Source organism: Pipra filicauda, unplaced genomic scaffold (assembly GCF_003945595.2).
Source record: "Pipra filicauda isolate LSUMZ 115617 unplaced genomic scaffold, ASM394559v2 scaffold30_size5312502_pilon, whole genome shotgun sequence".
Lineage (NCBI taxonomy): Eukaryota > Metazoa > Chordata > Aves > Passeriformes > Pipridae > Pipra > Pipra filicauda.
In genome coordinates, this window is record NW_024104432.1 from 639,256 (window position 1) to 657,847 (window position 18,592).

Consider the following 18,592-nt stretch of genomic DNA (forward strand, 5'->3'; position numbering starts at 1 on the left):
AAGTGAACTCCAAACCTGAAGTATTAAAGCAAGTCTCTATGCTAACATTTGTCTGGTGCATAAATTGCCACAACAGCCTTGCAACTACTCTGATGGAGGTCTTAGCACCAGTCACACTTGACTGAAAATAAACCAGATAAGCTCTATTAAGCTATCTTATTGGTAACCATCAAGAAATGAAATTAATTACTATTTCCTTTCTTTTCCCAGTGATCTGCAATCCCTAGATGAACACTGTGTAAACCAGAAAGATTTTTGTGGCCATCTTCTGCTAATTGAACTTTAGCTCTCCCCATTTCATTTGCCCTAAGTGTTAATTGTCTTTGAAAAAGCAGTATCTTACCCTTTTAGAAAATAAAGTCTGATTTGTGTCTGCCAACATCTCACAGTATCAAAGCCCTGTTAAATCATACTGCAGTATAGCTGAAAATGAGTCTCCAGGAGAAATGGAAAGAGGGTGGGGGAAGGAAGCAGATCCATCAGTGAAAGAACTCCACTGCCATCTAGAGAGAATCTGCACTGGCTAATTTTCCAAAAGGCAGGATCAAATTGCTAGTTAAAATATTTCCGTTCTGATGATGTTTGGGGGGAAGGCAGGTTCACTCCACTCAGATTCATTGCATTTCTACGTTTCTACATTTTCTAAATCAACTTTCCAGTATTCTGCACTACAAATAACACAACCAGGAATACAATCTACCACGAATTCTATGGAAATCATGGGAGATAATTTTAAAGACTCGCTTATAGGCTCGCCTACAATGAGGTATGGTATCTGCACAGTTTTGTTTCAGAGTAGCTCTTTTGAAGAGGTGGGTGATGTATCTTTGCAGAAGGGTGCTTCAGTCACAAACAATTTACATTTTGACAGACATGTTATACTCGTAGAAGCTGCCTTTATGATTGCTTTTCAGAAAGAAAGAATATGCTATTTCAGGCTATGATTTTTTTTCTCTCTTTCAAACATATAGAACTGTCTTTTCTGCATGTTTTATGTACAGAGAGCAGGAGGCACCCACAGAACATGTTACTAGTAAGACTCTACTTTAATCTGAACAATTTAATTTCCTCTGCCTCTTACCAAAGAACCACAACTCCATGCAGTGTATGAGATGGGTCAGTTGATATGAAAACAGGAGAGGTGTTCCTCACCACCAGCACCAAAATCCGATTACAATCTCAAAACAGCTGATTCATGGATACATGCCAAAGTGCATTGGGAAGAAAAGAAATTAATTTGTGCCTTAAGGTACAGTCACTCCCAGTGAATTGTGTTCCTCTTGGTCTCCATCACTGTTATTTACTTGCTAAGTAAAGAGCAGTGTTGGACTTGTAAGAGATAGGAACTCACAGATTCCCCTGTCTATTACTCTTTGAAAATTTTGAAATCCAGATCCGTTTGAGGACTGCTAGTATGAATCTACCTGCAACCATTAAAATATAGCCTGAATGTTTTTCATATTACACTGTAGTTTGTGTTTACTTCCTTTGTGAAATTCTGTTGGACTGAAATATCTTCAGATCCACAAAATTAGTAAATTAGTTTGTGGTTATTTCCACAGTGAGGTACTCATTTTGGCAACAGTGGTGAATTAATAGAGCACAGAAAATTATGATGGTGGTTGTACTCTAGTTTAAAAATATGTAAAACATTCTGCATTATGCAATTATGAAAAGCAGTATCTTAATCATTTATAATTTTATCTCCTGACTAAGAATGGGACCTCAAGGAAATTATACCCAGAAAAAAAAATTCTTCATTTTCACTGAAATCAGAAATATTTGACTTCACAATGCCCTACACTCCTTGACATTTATCCTAACTGGATGATAAATGAGATCATTTTGAGCATTCATTTTAAATAAGCATGTGTGTCTACTCAAAGGAAAAGCAACAGCCTACAGAATCTGTTACGGACACCATAAGGTTTACTAAGCTAAGAGACGGTTTCAGTGAGATGACCATATGTCTTTTCATTTCTACTAGTGCTGACACTGATGATTTCTGGATGGAGGAATATAGCAGTTTTGAATGATGGGTTTATGAGGAGAGAAAATCCACCTCTTTGATGGAATATTAGGAAACAGAGAATAAACAATACTGATGAAGATATTTCAGTTGAAATGTGTTGCAAAATGCAGGAGGCATTGCTTCCATTCCTTACAGCCAAGAGACTTTGCGGAGGAAAAACCTGAATGCATCTTTAAACACCAATTTGTCCTTTCTGCTGACAAACACAATTAAGTGCACAATTCAGAGATAGAACAATATGCATAAGAATATTTACTGTGAAAGGACAAACATTTATACAAGGCTAGAATGGGCTTTTTGCTGTTATCCTGCTTCTTACCTTTGCAGAGACCTTGAAGACAGTCCTAAAATAATGACACAGAAGAAAAGCTCACCTTATAATAATGCATTAAAACCGAATCGGGTAAATACCAAAAACCAGACAGCTGTAAGCAGAGAACTGCTTCTGTTGAAGTAGAAGAACAGACTTTCTTCTTCTTCTTTTATTAAAGGTAAATAAATTCAGCCCATAGTGCTTGCAATAGGTAGACCAGCCCATCATCCACTATGTTTTACAAGAGAAGTTGTTTTAGACATTTTTACCCATGGACAGTCCCAATAATATCAGACAAAAGTACATCAATTAGAAATAGATGGGAAGAGAACATTCATATTGTGGAAATGAAAGGATAGCATCCCTTCTGTGTCTAGAATTTATTGTCGAGTCAAAGGCACTGCAGAAATTCTGTTTGATTTGTACTTGCCACTGGATATAGCAGGATAGGCTTCATGAAGATATGAACCTCAGCTTTTTTTGAAGGGTCACTTAAAAATTATTATTTTTCAAAGGATATAAATAAAGCTCCTCTAAAGTCATTTACTTATGGTGTGACTCTAGACAGTCAATTCACATCTTGATGCTTCCCTCCCCTTGCTTCTGCAGTTTGTCTTGTTTACAGAAACTCTTTTTTTCTAAGGTTAGACTATTCCTCACCATTACTTTTTTTTGTAAAATGACTGGTACAGTGAGACCAATCGCCTTTTCTAAAGGTAACTGTCCTGTCAGGGTCCAGTCCTTGTTCAAAACAAAATTCCCTGGTATATATTCATTCATGTTGGAGGTTTTTGTTAATTTTAGCAAAAAGAAAGGCACATACTTAGATCTACCTCCTTCTTTCACAAGCTCTTTCTTCATAGATTCATTGACTAAGGAATCTCATCCCAGATGGAGGTGCACATGTAGGTTTCTCATTAAATACCATGTAAAACATGGCATAGCTGGCATTACTGCAATGTTTTATTTTATGAATTTGTAAGAACGTTTATTTTTATACTGATGGTAAATATTTTGGAGAAAAGGGTGGGTCTACTTTGGAGAAAGGAAAACCACCTTTTGGATGTTTTTTGTCTAGTTTCTTCAGTGATCAATGCAAGGAGTTACCACAGTCTGTTATTCATTGGAAGTCAAAGTTGCTGGTTTTGCACAAATATAAGGGATTGCCTTCTTGGTATAGTGTATCTTGAGCTTGATCATGACAAAAGGTCATCATGCATGCATTTAACCATGACATTTAATATTAAAATCACAAAATCATTTTCAAGGTTCACAAATATCATCATAACTTTTCACCAACTAAAAAACTGTCCTGTCATATAGTGAAGTACCTTGTAACACAGAGACAAGAATGAACAAAGAGGCAGCAGATAAGATTGCTCTCCTTTTCTTTACAAGTAACCTCTAGGGATAGTCTCTCTGAATTTGTTTGCTTTCTAGAGAGCTTACACAACTTTTTGATCAGCCTGTTGGAGATCTTACTGGAAGAAATATTTGACTTCTAATGAAGAATACCACAAATTACTGTTGCGTGTTCAATTTAGCACTTGAGATATAGTAGATGAGGTGCTTAAGTGCATAAAAACCAGCAACATATGAGAACCAGACTACTTATTGACTAGAAGCAGATCCAAATGGAAGGAGCCGACGTGTGAAACACCGTAATATTAGTATTGATTTTGTTCACCTTATAAAACTGAAGGAAGGAAAATACAATAAAGTGATGAAATGTGCTAATCACACAAAAAGGGTGAATCAACAAATACACAATAGGGAAGCAATAAAATTCACATGGATTTGGCTAGACTAAAATCATGGGCAGGTAAATGGATTTATGCAATTCAGTTCAGAAAAGAAATAAGATAATGAATCTACTGATAAAATAACAAGAAAAGAGGACTCTACCTTCAACGGACAGAGATTTGCTTTTTACCATTTCAATGCAGAAAAAGTTATTTAATAAATTCTGGTTTCTCTAAAAAACTCCCTTCCTACCTAGCCTTTTTCTTTTCAGCAGTTGGTGCTTTATAGTAAGAGACACTAACCAAAACAGAGAACTTACTATGTGAATTTCTTCAATTTTTTACCCATTGACTCCTTTTTATATTAAAAAAGGACAAGAAACAATGTTTAAGTACATAAAAATTAAAGGAGATTATTCTGATACCAGGCTAGATTAGGTATTATGAAAGTGACATTCATAATACGTATATCACTGTGATTAAAAAAAGGAAACAGAGTTGGGAAAGTAGGATGTGAAGAAGACAAACAAAGAGATATATATTGGCTAATACCAAATACTTATATAGGAAATCTGAGAAACAGGGTATACATTCGGAAAGCAGTGAAGAATATTAACCACATCACTCTTACTGGCTGTAAACATATTGTTAAAAGGAAAAAAAAGGAAAAATAAAATCCAATCCCTGATCTGACACAGGATATACTAAGAAATACAAAATCTCAGAGCCGTCAAAATTATCCCAGCAACTTTTGTACTATTGAGAGCTAGCTCCCAAGCTCTGGTAAAATCACTTTGGCCCCAAAACTTCTGTGCCATCCCAATAATAGTAAGAAGCTGTTATTGTTAAATATTTTACTCGTTGGTAGTACAGATATAGCTGTGACCAAACTGATTTCTGCTTAACTTTCCACTGTAGGAAGTCTGCCTCCCTGGTTTCCCCTCTTCCATCCAGTTTAGAAATGTTACAAACGAAAAAGGCCTCCCAGAATTCACTGAGTCAATTCAAGAGAGTCAATATTTCTATGGCCAACACACCAGTTCTTTACTTCACACAAACAGCTACAGCACAGAGTATCCAGAGAACATAACAACTACCTGAACCTGTTTCCTCTCTCATACAAACCCCTCTCACTGGAAAAGTCATCATGCAAGATCAGATCCTGAAAGCTCAACAATGCAATTAAACTGACTTTTAATAAATAATAAATTACTAATAACAAATAAAAACTTCACTAATATTTCAAACCGGGAAATATTTGGAGAAGAAAGAGCTAATGAAGTCTTAGTTCTGCTCTGCAGTTATTTTGGGGAAAGAATAGCACTTTGTCCTCCAGTGACTTCTAGGTAAAATACACAATTTGCATGCAAAGACAGGCTCTGTTTTTACTTCCAACAATGAGAAGTTTATCTGGACCAAAGATACTCTATGAAGTCTTTCCATTTAATATCTAAATATTAGCAGTAATTTTTGTTGTCTTGTTACAAGCCATTACAATCAAACTGATCCTGGAGCCCATGATGCTCTTTTAAGTTCTTCAGTATCACTTGACCGATAGAGCCAGTAAAACTTGGCTAAAAATGCTTCTCCTTTGTTTCAAAAAACCATGAGGGATAAATGTAGGCGTCACATACACACAGAGAGTACTGTAATTTTTTTTATATTTTGTTGTTAATAAGACTATTGCTAGAGGCTGAATACCAATTGCCTGAAATCAAAGGAAAATAAAAGGCATTCCTCATAGCTGTTAATTTGACAGCTGGTCAATTCCTCAAATCTGATAAAGAATTCTTGGACCAAGACAGCTTTTAGAATTGTAAAAAAGTACATTTCTCTAGGAGGCAAAACAACAGCAGGGCTTCGAGGAGGGAATTTGATCTTTATTTAATAGACTGGTAGCTACAAGAGAGAACTCCAGCGCATTTGCAAATGTACCTGGAGCTAATGAGTGTATATGCAGCGCAGAAGGGTTACAGATCTTCACAAAAGACTCTGACCTAAAGCTAACACTCAATTTAGAATAAAATTATAGGGGAAAAAAATTGTGGAAATAGTTCATAACAATTTTAATTGACATTTCCATGGCAACAAGCCCATTAGTATTGTGGGTGATTACCTGTTTTTTACTAACTCTTCATGTTATATTTGTGCATTACGTGAACTCTCCAGTCCTGATATGCTAGAACAATCTAATGACTAATTCTGCAGTAGTACTTGTAGTTGCACAAGCAGTACTCTTTTCTTCAGGGGAATTATACCATTAAAGACAATTTACCAGTGAGAATATATTGCACAATACCTCAATTCTGAGACAAATTATGCCCATATTTATGCACTCTGAAGTCCAACTGGTTTCCCCACCACTAATTAGAGGGTTTGACTATTATATAATTCGGGGGCAGTATTTTTTCAGATAAGACTGATGTCACAGCAAGAGTGAAGGAACAGTATAACATAGTACCTTTACACATATTCTCACTCACTCCAACTTTTTATAACAGTATTTTACTAGTGTTGTTAAACCTACTCTCTAAGCATCATCCTGTACCTTTTTCTAAGCCTGTGTTAAGATTTTTTTTAACTCACAAAGTGTGAACAAGTTTGAGCTGGCATCCCACCAAGTCTCCAAATGCTCAGTGAAAGCCCCTCCCCTCCCTCCCTCTTTGGGCAAAGTGAGGAAAGGAAAAAAAATTATAGAAACTGAGAGAAACCGAAATCAAATGGATTGTATAAAAAATATATATATTTACAATTATATATATACATTCTGATTATATTATAGACAATAGGGAGCCCCCGAGGGGGAAAAAGGGGAAAGGGAGAGGGAAACTAGGATAAAAAGAGCTAAAATCAAATATATTCTAAATATACACCTTCAATAGAGACCTAGCAAATAAATACAAAAAAACACGAATTAAATACTTCCCTGAATGGGAGTATTAACTCCCCACACCTCCCGAATAGAATGGAGATAACGGCAGATCGGAGCAGACAGGCTCTGGCCTATACAAGCAAAACTGTCTGCCAGAGGGAGCTGTCATCTTCAGCAACAGGAAGAGCAAAGAGAGCGAACTCTCTTATCTGCGCCTTTTTATATGTTGTGTTAAGACAGAAGTTTTCTATCAGCCTGCACCTCAGGAAGTCTTCCATCATCCCCATATCACCATTGGCAAATCAGAGCTCATGTCAGTCCAGCAGTTTAGCCACCATCGTCTCCTCAGATGGTAAGATTGACATAGAGGTAGTCAACAGGTTAGCAAAGGTGTACAGAGCTTTCGGAAGACTCCGTAAAAGAAGAAAAGTACGAAGATCAGTGCTTACAGAGCCATTGTGCTGTCTACTCTCTTATACGGGTCTGAATCATGAGTAATTTACTGCTACCACCTGCAACCCCTAGAACACTTCCATCATTGCTGTCTCCATACAATCCTAAATATCCACTGGTCATATTATGTAACTAATACATCTGTTCTGGAATAAGCATCAGTTACGAATATTGAGACCGTGTTGCTGAGAACACAGCTGCATTGGGCAGGGGATATCTCCAGGGTAGAGGACTACTGCATCCTCAAGATCGTGTTCTTTGGTGAACTTGCCACTGGTTGCCACAAGAGAGGATCTCCAACAGGAGACACAAGGACTCCCTGAAGCAACATCTCAGCCTTGGCCAAATTGATCTCCATCACTGGTCTACCCTGGCCTCTAATCAGGAGGTCTGGAGACACAATACATAACGCTGCTGGTTCCTTTTAGAACGCATGCAGGATCATCATCGAAGAGAAAAGTCAACGCAGAAAGAATCGCATCCTGCTGATACCATCCAAGGATTCTTTCTGCTATGCCTTTTGCAACCAATCTTTTTTCTCACATTGACCTCTTTAGCCACCAGCGCGCCTGTAGCAAATGTGGGTAGAGCCCTTCCCAAATATTCGATCGCAAAGCCTAGCCGTGATGACACAAAAAAGTTTCATATCAGGGAAATCAATAGTGCATACACTTTCTTCTACTGTTCCCTAGTGTCTTCCCTTAAATATAATACACTTTTTGGCTAAAATTAGGCTGCCCAGTTTTTCCATTTACACACTAAAAAATCTAGTCAGCGTTTTTTCTCTACTATTGTAACAGAAACTCATCTGCTCAACAAAAATTATTACTTACTTTTTTCCTGTGCTTTCAAGAGACTGCTCTGCGTTTTTCAGTAGGTCTATATTATCTAGTAAAGATGGCTTACTAACTAAATTTAATGGCACTGTTTTGCAGCTTTGTTTAATTCATTTAATTAAATATAATCACTTTTTCACTATTATCTTACATTACTTAGGAAGAAGAAAAGAATAGCAACTCCTCTCCTCCTATTCAGTGGTTTTGCTTTTATTATATCTTGTTACTTATTGCATTTCCATAAGAAACATTTTTAACTACTGTAGGCTGATCTGAAGGGAGTGGGCAGGGGACAAATTGTGGTTTCTTTGCATTCAGATTTCCAAAGGCACCAATCAGAACACTTGCTGCAATTCACTTCGATTCAACTCTACATATCACTTGCACACACATACTCTTCAAAGGCATGACTCATTACTGCCATTTTTGGCAAGAGTTATGCAAGAAAACAGAGAAGTAAAGAAAAGATAAGAGCTCTCTAACTCTCTTTCCTCAGCTGTGAACATCTGCCCCCAGACCAGCTTGTTACTAGCAACCTTCATAGGAGCTACTTTGGAGGACTTAAATGAGACTTTGGAAGTGATGGTACCTCCAGGTGTGCCTCAAGAGTGATTTTTCTCCCTATATTTCCATCAGGTCATATTCTGTCCTCTAAATCTTTGTTTTTGTGAAAAAATTTCTTATAGGCATTCTGCCTGCTCAGCAGGAGGTTAAAAGGAAAGTACATATTCCATATATCATGTAAGGTAGAGTCTAAGTACAAGAGTTTGAAAAGCACTACATGCTACAGACTATTTCATCAAGAAATTAATGTAGTCCTACAACATATCTTGAAAACGATGTTTTATTCGGTAGGGAAATTAAAACACTGAGACAAAGAAACCTCTGAAAACTATATGCTAAATATCTGGTAAGATCCTACACATCCAACATATCAATTTTGAGGGAATAAAGCTGCTTTTGTCCACAAAATTTTATGAACTCGTTAACCTTGCAGTTAATTTTTATAGGTCTTCATCTCTGCCTTTCCATATCCTCTGCTTTCTAAATTTAAATAAATAAATGTAAACTGGCTTTAGTTTAGTAGTTTAAAACAATCCAAGAAAGTATATACAAAACCAAACATTCTGTTTTCTCTATCTGTGTGCCACGGCACTGTAAGATGTTCAGACCTGAAGAGAAAACATGTTCCATATGCTAGGAGAGATCCTGAGCTGCAGAGGTCTGTTTCCTGCTAAGGTGAAGACTCCCTGAATAACCAAACAGAAGACAGATCCCTTTCCAGTACCCTGCTTTTCTAGTCTGGAACCTGGTAACACCAACTTTTACCTTTCAACATATTAAGAAAGATAGTTCATTTTTTTTTAAACCCATGACTAAATCCATAAAAATAAAATGAAAAGTTACAGACATTTAAACCATCACTACACTAAAATTAAAACCATTGCATATAAATTATATGGTTTAATTACAAAAAAATTAGAAACTTTTTGGATTGTCATATTTTGGTATAGTTTCATTTCAACTTCAATGTCTTCTGACACATCATTTTTAGAATGACTCCAGAGAGTCTATCAAACTGAATTTACCCTGTGAAATCTACTGCTCCTCAGAAACCAATAAAAGCTCTTTCTGGATATATGTGGTATAAGAAAAGGTACTGAAATTAACTAAAAATTTATATCCAGTCTGAGGACATCTGCATTACATATGTGCACTATTTCCTGATGTTGCAAAACTTCAGAGAACAGCTTCTGTGGTTTGGGACCCATAAGTATAAAATCAGTTTTGTATGACCTTGCATGTTAAATGTTCTTAGTGTGGCACTCTAAAAAGGAAGCCAAAACCAAATTATTGACATGCAGTACAGAGAACTGAATCTTTTCATCCTTCTATTGAATTATGATCAAAGCTGTTCACACGGGAAGAATTTGCATTTTTTAAAACTACACACCAACATTTATCTCTAAAAGTGTATAGACCCCTATCTCACTGATTGACTCTAACAAAACTATCAACAGATGAAAAAGTAACAATAATAATTTGGTGGCAATATATTAAAAGTTAAAATTTTCTCAGAAGGAAAGGAATCTGAATTACTTTTGACTAATGCTTCATAAAGGTATAACACCTTTTCCTCAATATATTTTTAAGAAATGGGAGACAACAATAATTTGGCTGGTTTTGACAGCTTTAACTTACTTGTAATTGGCACAGCCATCTGCCAGTTTGTACACTATAAAGTTTTACAAAACTATCTAATGTGAATCTTGTGTTAAAAAATCTTTTCTGCACAAAAGTTATAAGTTAAAAGTATGAAAAGAGACTAAAGAAAATTCTACAGGAATTACAGCCTATCCCAGAAAGGCTATATACTAATAGAGATGCAGAGTATTATAATGTGCAAAAAGCTTTTACACTGGTGGTAGAAAAGGAAAGTAGAAAAGGGGAAGGACGGACTGCAGGAGGTCTCTGAAGGAAAGAAACGGGAACGGCTCGACAAAGAAAAAACCGGTGAATGTTCGGAGGGAACAATTTATGGAGCAGAGGGAGGGAGGGACGGAAGGCTAGTTCGGAAATTGAGCTCTGTGAAGAACCTGTCAGGCAGGACGTCAGCCTCGAGGGACCTGCACGGCAACTCCAGCCGCGGTTCCCCTGTCCCCGGGAGCCAGCTTTGGGCACAGAGCAGAACCGCGGCCAGCGCCGCCAGTCCCGCTCTTCACCAGCGCCGAATGAGCCGATCCGTGCCTCTCTCGCTGCCTCCGATAGTACGGTCTCTGCTCCGACCGGGTCGCCTCCTCTCCAGCTCCTCTCCCTCCTCTCTCTTCGTCTCCGTCCACTGCACTCCTCATCCAACTCAGCCCTGGTACTGTGCCGGGCGCCGACGCCTCTCGGGCTCTCGTCGGTTGCGGGCTGAATGCGGAGGGCCGGCGAGAGCGGCGGCAGAGGGGGGGCGGTCCACCGAAGGGCTCGCCTCACGGAGGCTACATTACCATGAACTCCAAAGCTGTTGGGAATTGATCAAATTGACTCAACCCTAAATTGACTCAACCCTAAAATGTACTAAGAACAATTTTTTCTCTTCTAGATATTCCTTTGAGGCTGAGAAGCTTGTCAACTATGAAAGGTACTTTCTTGAGTTGTCTGGAAACCTTGAATCTCACTTCTGCCCTCCGGAGACAGAAGAGTTTGGTAGTACTACCCCATTCTCTGCTCTACTAGTGAAGCATCTCCCACCTACTTTGGACTTCCTGGCGATGCAGCCTCCTGAGGAGAGCACTTCTGTGTCCCTCCTCCTGCTCCTCTTACTCAGAGGACCAGGGAACAGCCTGTCACATCTGAACTGGATGTGCTGGAACAATCACATCTGCAGCAGTGTCAAAAAGGCCCCTTGATTCCAGGGGAATCTGCAGTGTTCAGTGTTCCAGGTGTAACGTGAAGACTCATGTTGTCACAATGGCACTAAAATGAGAGAGGATCTCCTTTCTAAACGACTTAGTACATTGCAAGTTTTATCTCAGATAAAAATGATATCCTAATTCTTTCAAGACTTCTTTTTAGGGGAGAGAATATAGATAACACATGGAAATTAAGAGAGTGTATCTTATGCCCATCTTCAAGAAATTAGCTTACATGTCTCAGAATACTTCTTTAATAAGAGATTGTTCTGTTAAGAAGAAAGTCAATTAAATATTATTTAAGAAAATAAGAAGTTCTAAAACACATATGATAGCTCGTCCTAGAACATTTAATTTAGGATTTAGAGGTCAGATAGATCCAGCAGAGATGCTACGAGGCCTTCTTAGCGAGAGGACAGCTCTCCTAACATGACTGCGCCCCCGAAGAAATGGATGCTCGATGGCAGTCTTGCTCCAAGTATAAAACCCAGGATGCTCTATGACCTCAAAATCATAACCTAATTCTCGACTGCTTATGAAGTGGGACGGGGTCTTTCAAGGCTCACTCTATTTATATTCTGAAATTTATACTAGATCTTTGATCCATGATTGGCAGAGTACCCCATATATCCCCAGGTCACATATTAAGGAAATATTAGATCCAATGGTTTCTTGTCGTTATATTTAATTCTTTTTTCCCCTTTAATTCCATTAAACTCCAAAGATAGGGTTTGTTTAATACCTTGAGTCTCAACTCTGAGTGTCCCTCAACATACTGCAGATATGCTGGTTCCAGCACATCCAGTTTAGATGTGACAAGTTGTTCCCTGGTGCCCTAAGCAAGAGGAGCAGGAGGAGGTACGCAGAAGAGATCTCCTCACGGAGGCTGCATCTCCATGAAGTGGAAAGCAGGTGGGAGATGCCATGCCACATCCAAGCTTTCTCTGAGGAATGTACTTCTCCTATGCACTGCCTCGCCGTAGCACTGTTGTCACAGGCCAGCTTATCTTTTCTCCAGCAGAAGTGCATCTGCTGCCAGCAGGGATGCTCACAGGGAGAGACCAGGGGAGGATAACCCAGGGTGCTGAGCCCAGAGGGATATTGTACCTCTCGTGCCCCTCAAAAATTGTCAAAAGCATGTGCCCTGGAGGACAATGCAGGTGTCTCCTCATGCCAGGAAAAGAGAAATATATCAGTTTTGGCTTTCTGGTGCAGTTGGGGTGTCAGCCTGGAGGTTCCATGGGGAGCAAAAGCTCTCTGTACTGGTATCTTTTATATGGGAATCTTTGGATGCAATTTTTGGAGTCAGGCTGCAGTTGGGAATAGATCTTAAAAAAGGAAAAACAACAACTCTTATCCTGTGGAAAGAAAGTTTTCAAGATTTGGCTTTGATTTGCAGTTGATTTGTCAGTCTGAGAACTCGATGGAGAGCAAGAGCTTTCTATATTGGCACCTTTCCTGTGTGACGAATCTTTGTATGCAATTTTGGGGTCGAGCTCTCAGTTCGGAGGCAGGGCTGAAAAAAGGAAACAACAGCCCTTATCCACATGAAAGAAAGACTGGAAGATTTGGCTTTTTGGTGGAGTTGGTTTTTCAACCTAGGGAGGGGAAGAAGAGCTTTCTCTGCTGGCATCTTTGGTTTGATAGAAATCTTTTTTTGTACACAATTTTGGGAGTGGGTCTGCCAGTTGTAGGCAGGGCTTAAAAGAGGTAATAACAGCCCTTATCCCCAGGAAAGAAATTCGGCAATTATTTGCTTTGTGGTGCAGTTGATTTGTCAGCCTGGAGACTCCATGGGGAGCAAGAGCTTTCTGTGCTGGCATTTTTGTGTGGGAGTAATCTTTGCTTATATGCAGTTTTGGGAGTCTGGCTGGCAATTTGGATGCAGGTCTTAAAAGAGGAAATTACAGTCTTTTTCTGCAAGAAAGAAAGCCAGAAAATTTTGGCTTTGTGGTGCACTTGATTTGTCTATCTGGTGCGTCCGAGGGGAGCAAGACTTTCCATACTGGCATCTTTGGTGTGGGAGGAATATTTGTTTTCATGAAATTTTAGAAGTCAGGATGTAATTTGGAGGCAGGTCTGAAAACAACAACCCTTTTCCGCAGTAAAGAAAGTCTGTAAGCTTTGGCTTTTTGGTGCAGTTTGTTTTTTAGCCAGGAGACTCCATGCAAGAGATTTATGTGCTGGCATATTTTGAGTTGAAGGAATCTTTGTATGCAATTTGGGAGTCTGTCTGGTAGTTAGGAGGCAGACCTAAAAACAGGAATAAACAGCCCTTATCACCAGGAGAAAAACCAGAAAACTTTGGCTTCATGGTGCAGTTGGTCTGTCAGCCTGGAGACTCCCTGGGAAGCTAGAGCTTTCTCTTGGCATCTTTGCTTTGGGAGGAGTATTTTTCGTACAGAATTTCCTGTGTCACGTTGGCCCTTGGGAGGCAGGTCTGAAAGCAGAAAATGACGACCCTAAGAAAACCTAGAAACTTAGCATTTCTGGTACAATTGGTTTGTCAGCATAGTGTGTCCGTGAGCAGCAAGATATTTCTGAGCTGGCAACTTTGGTATGGGAGGAATCTTTTTTGTATGAAATTTTGGGACTCTGTCTGAGAGGGGGAGGTGGGTCTGAAAACAGCAAATGATTGCCCTCATCCACAGGAAAGAAAAGCAGCAAGCTTTGGTTTTGTGGTGCAACTTGTGTGTCATTCTGGACACTCCATGTGCATAAAGAGCTTTCTGTGCTGGCATCTTTGCTGTGGGAGGAATCTTTTATGCAATTTAGGGAGTCTGTCTCTCTGTTGGAAGGTAGGGCTGAAAACCCGAAATGAGGGCCTTTACTGCAAGGAAAGAAAACCAGCAAGCTTTGACTTTGTGGTCCAGATGGAGACTCCATCTGGAACCAAGAGCTTTCTCTGCAGGCATCTTTGCTATGGGAGGAATCTTTGTTTATATGCAATTTTGGGGGTCTGGCTGTGAGTTGGGAGGCAGGTCTGAAAACAGGAAAAAAGAGCCCTTATCGCCAGGAAAGAAAGTATTGTCTTTGAGTTGCAGTTGGTTTGTCAGTCTGGATGCTCAATGGGGAGTAGGAGTTTTGTGTGCTGGTTCCTTTGTTTTGGGAGGAATCTTTGTTTATATGCCCTTTTGTGAATCGGTCTGGCAGTGGGGAAGCAAGTCTGAAAATAGGAAATGACAGTCATTATCACCAGGAAAAAAGCCAGCAAACTTTAGCTTACAAACCAGCCTGTGGTTTGTAAGCCTGTTGCATCAATTAACAGCAAGAGCAACAGCATCCTTGGAGTGGGAGGAATCTTCGTCCGGATGCAATTTTCAGAGTTGGGCTGACAATTTCGATGCAGCTCTGAAAGGAGGAAATGAAAGCCCTTATCTCTAGGAAAGAAAACCTGGAGGCTCTGGTTTTGTGGTGCATTTGGTTTGTCATCCTGGATACTCCACTGGGAGCAAGAACTTTCTGTGCTGATATCTCTGGTCTGGAAGAAGTTTTTAATGCCATTTTGGGAGTCGGGCCAGCATTTGGGAGGCAGCTCTGAAAACAGGAATAACAGCCCTTATAGACAGGAAAGAAAACCTGGAAAATTTGGCTTTGTGGTGCAGATGGTTTGTCAGCCTGTGGCGTCCATGAAGAACAAGAGCTTTCCATGCTGGCATCTTTGGGGTGGGACGAATCTTCATCCGTTTCCAATTTTGGGAGTCGGACTGGCAATTTGGAGGCAGGTCTGAAAATAAGAAAGGACAGCCCTTATCACCAGCAAAGAAAGCCTGTAAGCTTTGGCTTTTTGTTGCAGTTAGTTTGTCAGCCTGGAAAATCCATGGTGAAAAAGAGCATTCTGTGCTGGGATCTTTGCTGTTGGAGGAGTCTTTTTATGCAACTTTGGGAGTCGGTCTTGCAGTTAGGAGGCAGGTCTTAAAAGAGGAAATGACAACCCTTATCCCCAGGAAAAAAGGCATCAATCTTCTGCTTTGTGGTGAAGTTGGTTTGTCAATCTGGGGAGTCCATAAGCAGCAAGTTTTCTGTGCTATCAACATTGGTGTGGGAGGAATCTTTTTTATATACAATTTTGGAAGCCAGGCTGGCAGTTGGGACGTAGGTCTGAAAGCAGGAAATGAGAGCGCTTAACGCCAAGCTTTGACGCTTTGGCTTTTTTGTGTAGTTTGTTTGTCAACCTTGGGCGTGCAGGAACAGCAAGATCTTTCTGTGCTGGCATCTTTGGTGTGGGAGGAATCTTTGTTTTATGCAATTTGGTTGGTGGACACGTCTAAAAACAGGAAATGACAGTTCTTATCCCCAGTAAAGAAAGCCAGAAATCTTTGACTTTACTGTGCAGTTGGTTTGCCAGCCTGGGGAGTCCATGATCAGCAAGAGCTTTCTGTGCTATCACCTTTCATGTGGGAGGAATCTCTCTATGCATCTTTGGGAGTCGTGATGGCAGTTGGGAGGCAGGGATGAAAACAGGAAAAAATAGCCCTTATCACCAGGAAAGAAAGCCAGAAAGCTTTTACTTTATGGTGCAATTTTTTTTTCCGCCTGGAGACTCCATGGGGAGCAAGACCTTTCTGCACAGGTGTCTTTGGAGTGGGAGGAATCTTCGTCCATATGCAATTTTGGGTAGCAGGCTGTCAGTCTGGAGGCAGGTCTGAAAACAGGAAACAATAGCAGTTTTCCCCTGAAAAGAAAGCCTGGAAGCTTGGTTTTTTGATCAGTTGTTGTGCCAGCCTGGAGACCCCATGGGGAGCAGGAGCTTTCTCTGATGGAATCTTCGGTGTGGGAGGAATAATTGTTTATATGCAATTTTGGGAGTCTGGCCAGCAGGCATATATGAAAAAAGGAAACAATAGAAGTTATCCCCAGGAAAGAAAGCCTGGAATCTTGGGTTTGTGGTGCAGTTGGTTTGCCAAGCTGTGGTGTCCATGAACAGCAAGTGTTTTCTGTGCTGTCATCTTTCATGTGGGAGGAATCTTTGTTTATATGCAATTATGGGAGTTGGGCTGTGAGTTGGGCGACAGGTCTGAAAAGAGGAAATGAAAGCCCTTATCACAGGAAAGAAAGCCTGGAAGCTTTAGCTTTTGTTGCAATTGGGTCAGCCTGGACACTCCATGGGCAGCAAGAGCTTTTTAGACTGGTCTATTCTGCCTGGGAGGAATCTTGGTTGATGTTGATTTTTGTCCGGGAGGAATGGCAGTTTGAGTGCAGAGCTGAGAAAAAGAAACAATCACCCTTATTGCCAGGAAAGAAAGCCTGGAAGTGTTGAGTTTGTGTTGCAGTTGGTGGGCCAGCCTGGGCACTCCATAGGCAGCAAGAGCTTTACGTTTTGGCAGCTTTGATTTGGGAGGAATCTTCATCAGTTGGTCATTTTGGGTGTGAGGCTGGCACTTTCAGCTCAGGTCTGAAAAAAAGAAACAACAACCCTTCTGCCCAGTAAAGGAAGTCAGGAAGCTTTGTCTTTCTTGTTCAATTGGTGATTCAACCTGGGCACTCCATGGGTAGCAAGAACTTGGCAGACTGGCCTATTCTCTCTAGCAGGAATCTTGGTTGGTATGGAATTTTGTCCAGGAGGAATGGCAGTTTGAGGGCAGGGCTGAAAACAAGAACACTTGTCTTCAGGAAAGAAAGACTGGAAGCTTTGGTTTTTTGGGGCAGTTGGTGGGCCAGCCTGGGCACTCCATGGGCAGCTTGTAGACTGGCATATCCTGTCTGGGAGGAATCTTGGTTGGTGTGGAATTTTGTCCAGGAAGAATGGCAGTTTGAGTGCAGGGCTGAGAAAAGGAAACAATCGCCCTTATGGGAAGGAAAGAAAACCTGGAATTGTTGAGTTTTTGTTGTAGTTGGTGGGCCAGCCTTGGCACTCCATGGGCTGCAAGAGCTTTCTCTCGTGGCACCTTTGATTTGGGAGGAATCTTCGTCCGTTGGCAATTTCAGGTGTGAGTCTGGCACTTTCAGCTCTGGGCTGAAAACAGGAAACAGCAGCCCTTCTGCCCAGGAAAGGAAGCTTTGTCTTTCAGGTGCAATTGGTGGTTCAGTCTGGGCACTCCGTGGACAGCAAGAGCTTTCGTTCGTAGTACCTTTGCTGTGAGAGGAATCTTTGTGCTTATGCAATTTTGGGTGTCGGACTGGTAGTTTCATGGCAGGGTTGAAAACAGGAAACAAGAGCCCTTATCCCCAGGAAAGAAAGCCTGGAAACTTTGGCATTGTAGGGCAGTTGTTTGGTCAACCTTGGCACTCCATGGGCAGCAAGAGATTTCTGTCGCTGTACTTTTGGTGTGGGAGGAATCATTGTCAATATGCAAGTTTAGGAGTTGGGCTGGCAGTTTCATTGCAGGGATGATAACAGGTTCCCTTTTACTGGGATAACTACTCTTTCCTTTTTTCACTTCTGCTCTCAAACTGCTAGCCTAACTCCCAAAACTTCATGCGGATGAAAATTCCTCCCAGACCATAGTTGCCACGACAGAAAGCTTTTGCGCCCTTGGAGTGCCCAGCCTGAAGTCACCCCACCACTGAGCACTGCTGTTCCAGATATATTGGAGCTCCAGTATGAGCTGGAGTCCAAGACAGTGAAGTGGTATGCCACTATTGACATCTCAAACTCATTCTTCTCCATTCCCTTAGTAGCAGAATGTAGGCCACAGTTCGCTTTCACCTGGAGGGGCGTGCAGTACACTTGGAACCGACTGCCCCAGGGGTGGAAACAAAGTCCGACCATCTACCATGGACTGATCCAGGCTACATTAGAAAAGGGTAAGGCTCCAGAAAACCTGCAATACATTGATGACATCATCATATGGGGGGACACAGCAGAGGAGGTTTCCAAGAAAGGAAAGGAAATCATTCAGATCCTCCTGGGAGCTGGTTTCGCCTTAAAGAAGAGTAAGGTCAAGGGACCTGCCCAAGAAATCCAGATCCAGGGGGTGAAATGGCACGATGGTAGTCATCAGAT

The 18,592-nt window shown here is 40.7% G+C and overlaps 1 protein-coding gene across 1 annotated transcript in view; it reads left to right on the top strand.

Annotated features, from left to right (window-relative positions):
* Positions 1-603: 603 nt before the first annotated feature.
* SCLT1 (sodium channel and clathrin linker 1) overlaps positions 604-18,592 on the top strand; it is a 77,870-nt gene continuing 59,881 nt past the window's right edge. Inside the window, exon 1 of the mRNA XM_039383460.1 lies at positions 604-766. The gene's annotated coding sequence lies outside the window, so the exon portion shown is untranslated. The remainder of the gene's footprint in view (positions 767-18,592) is intronic.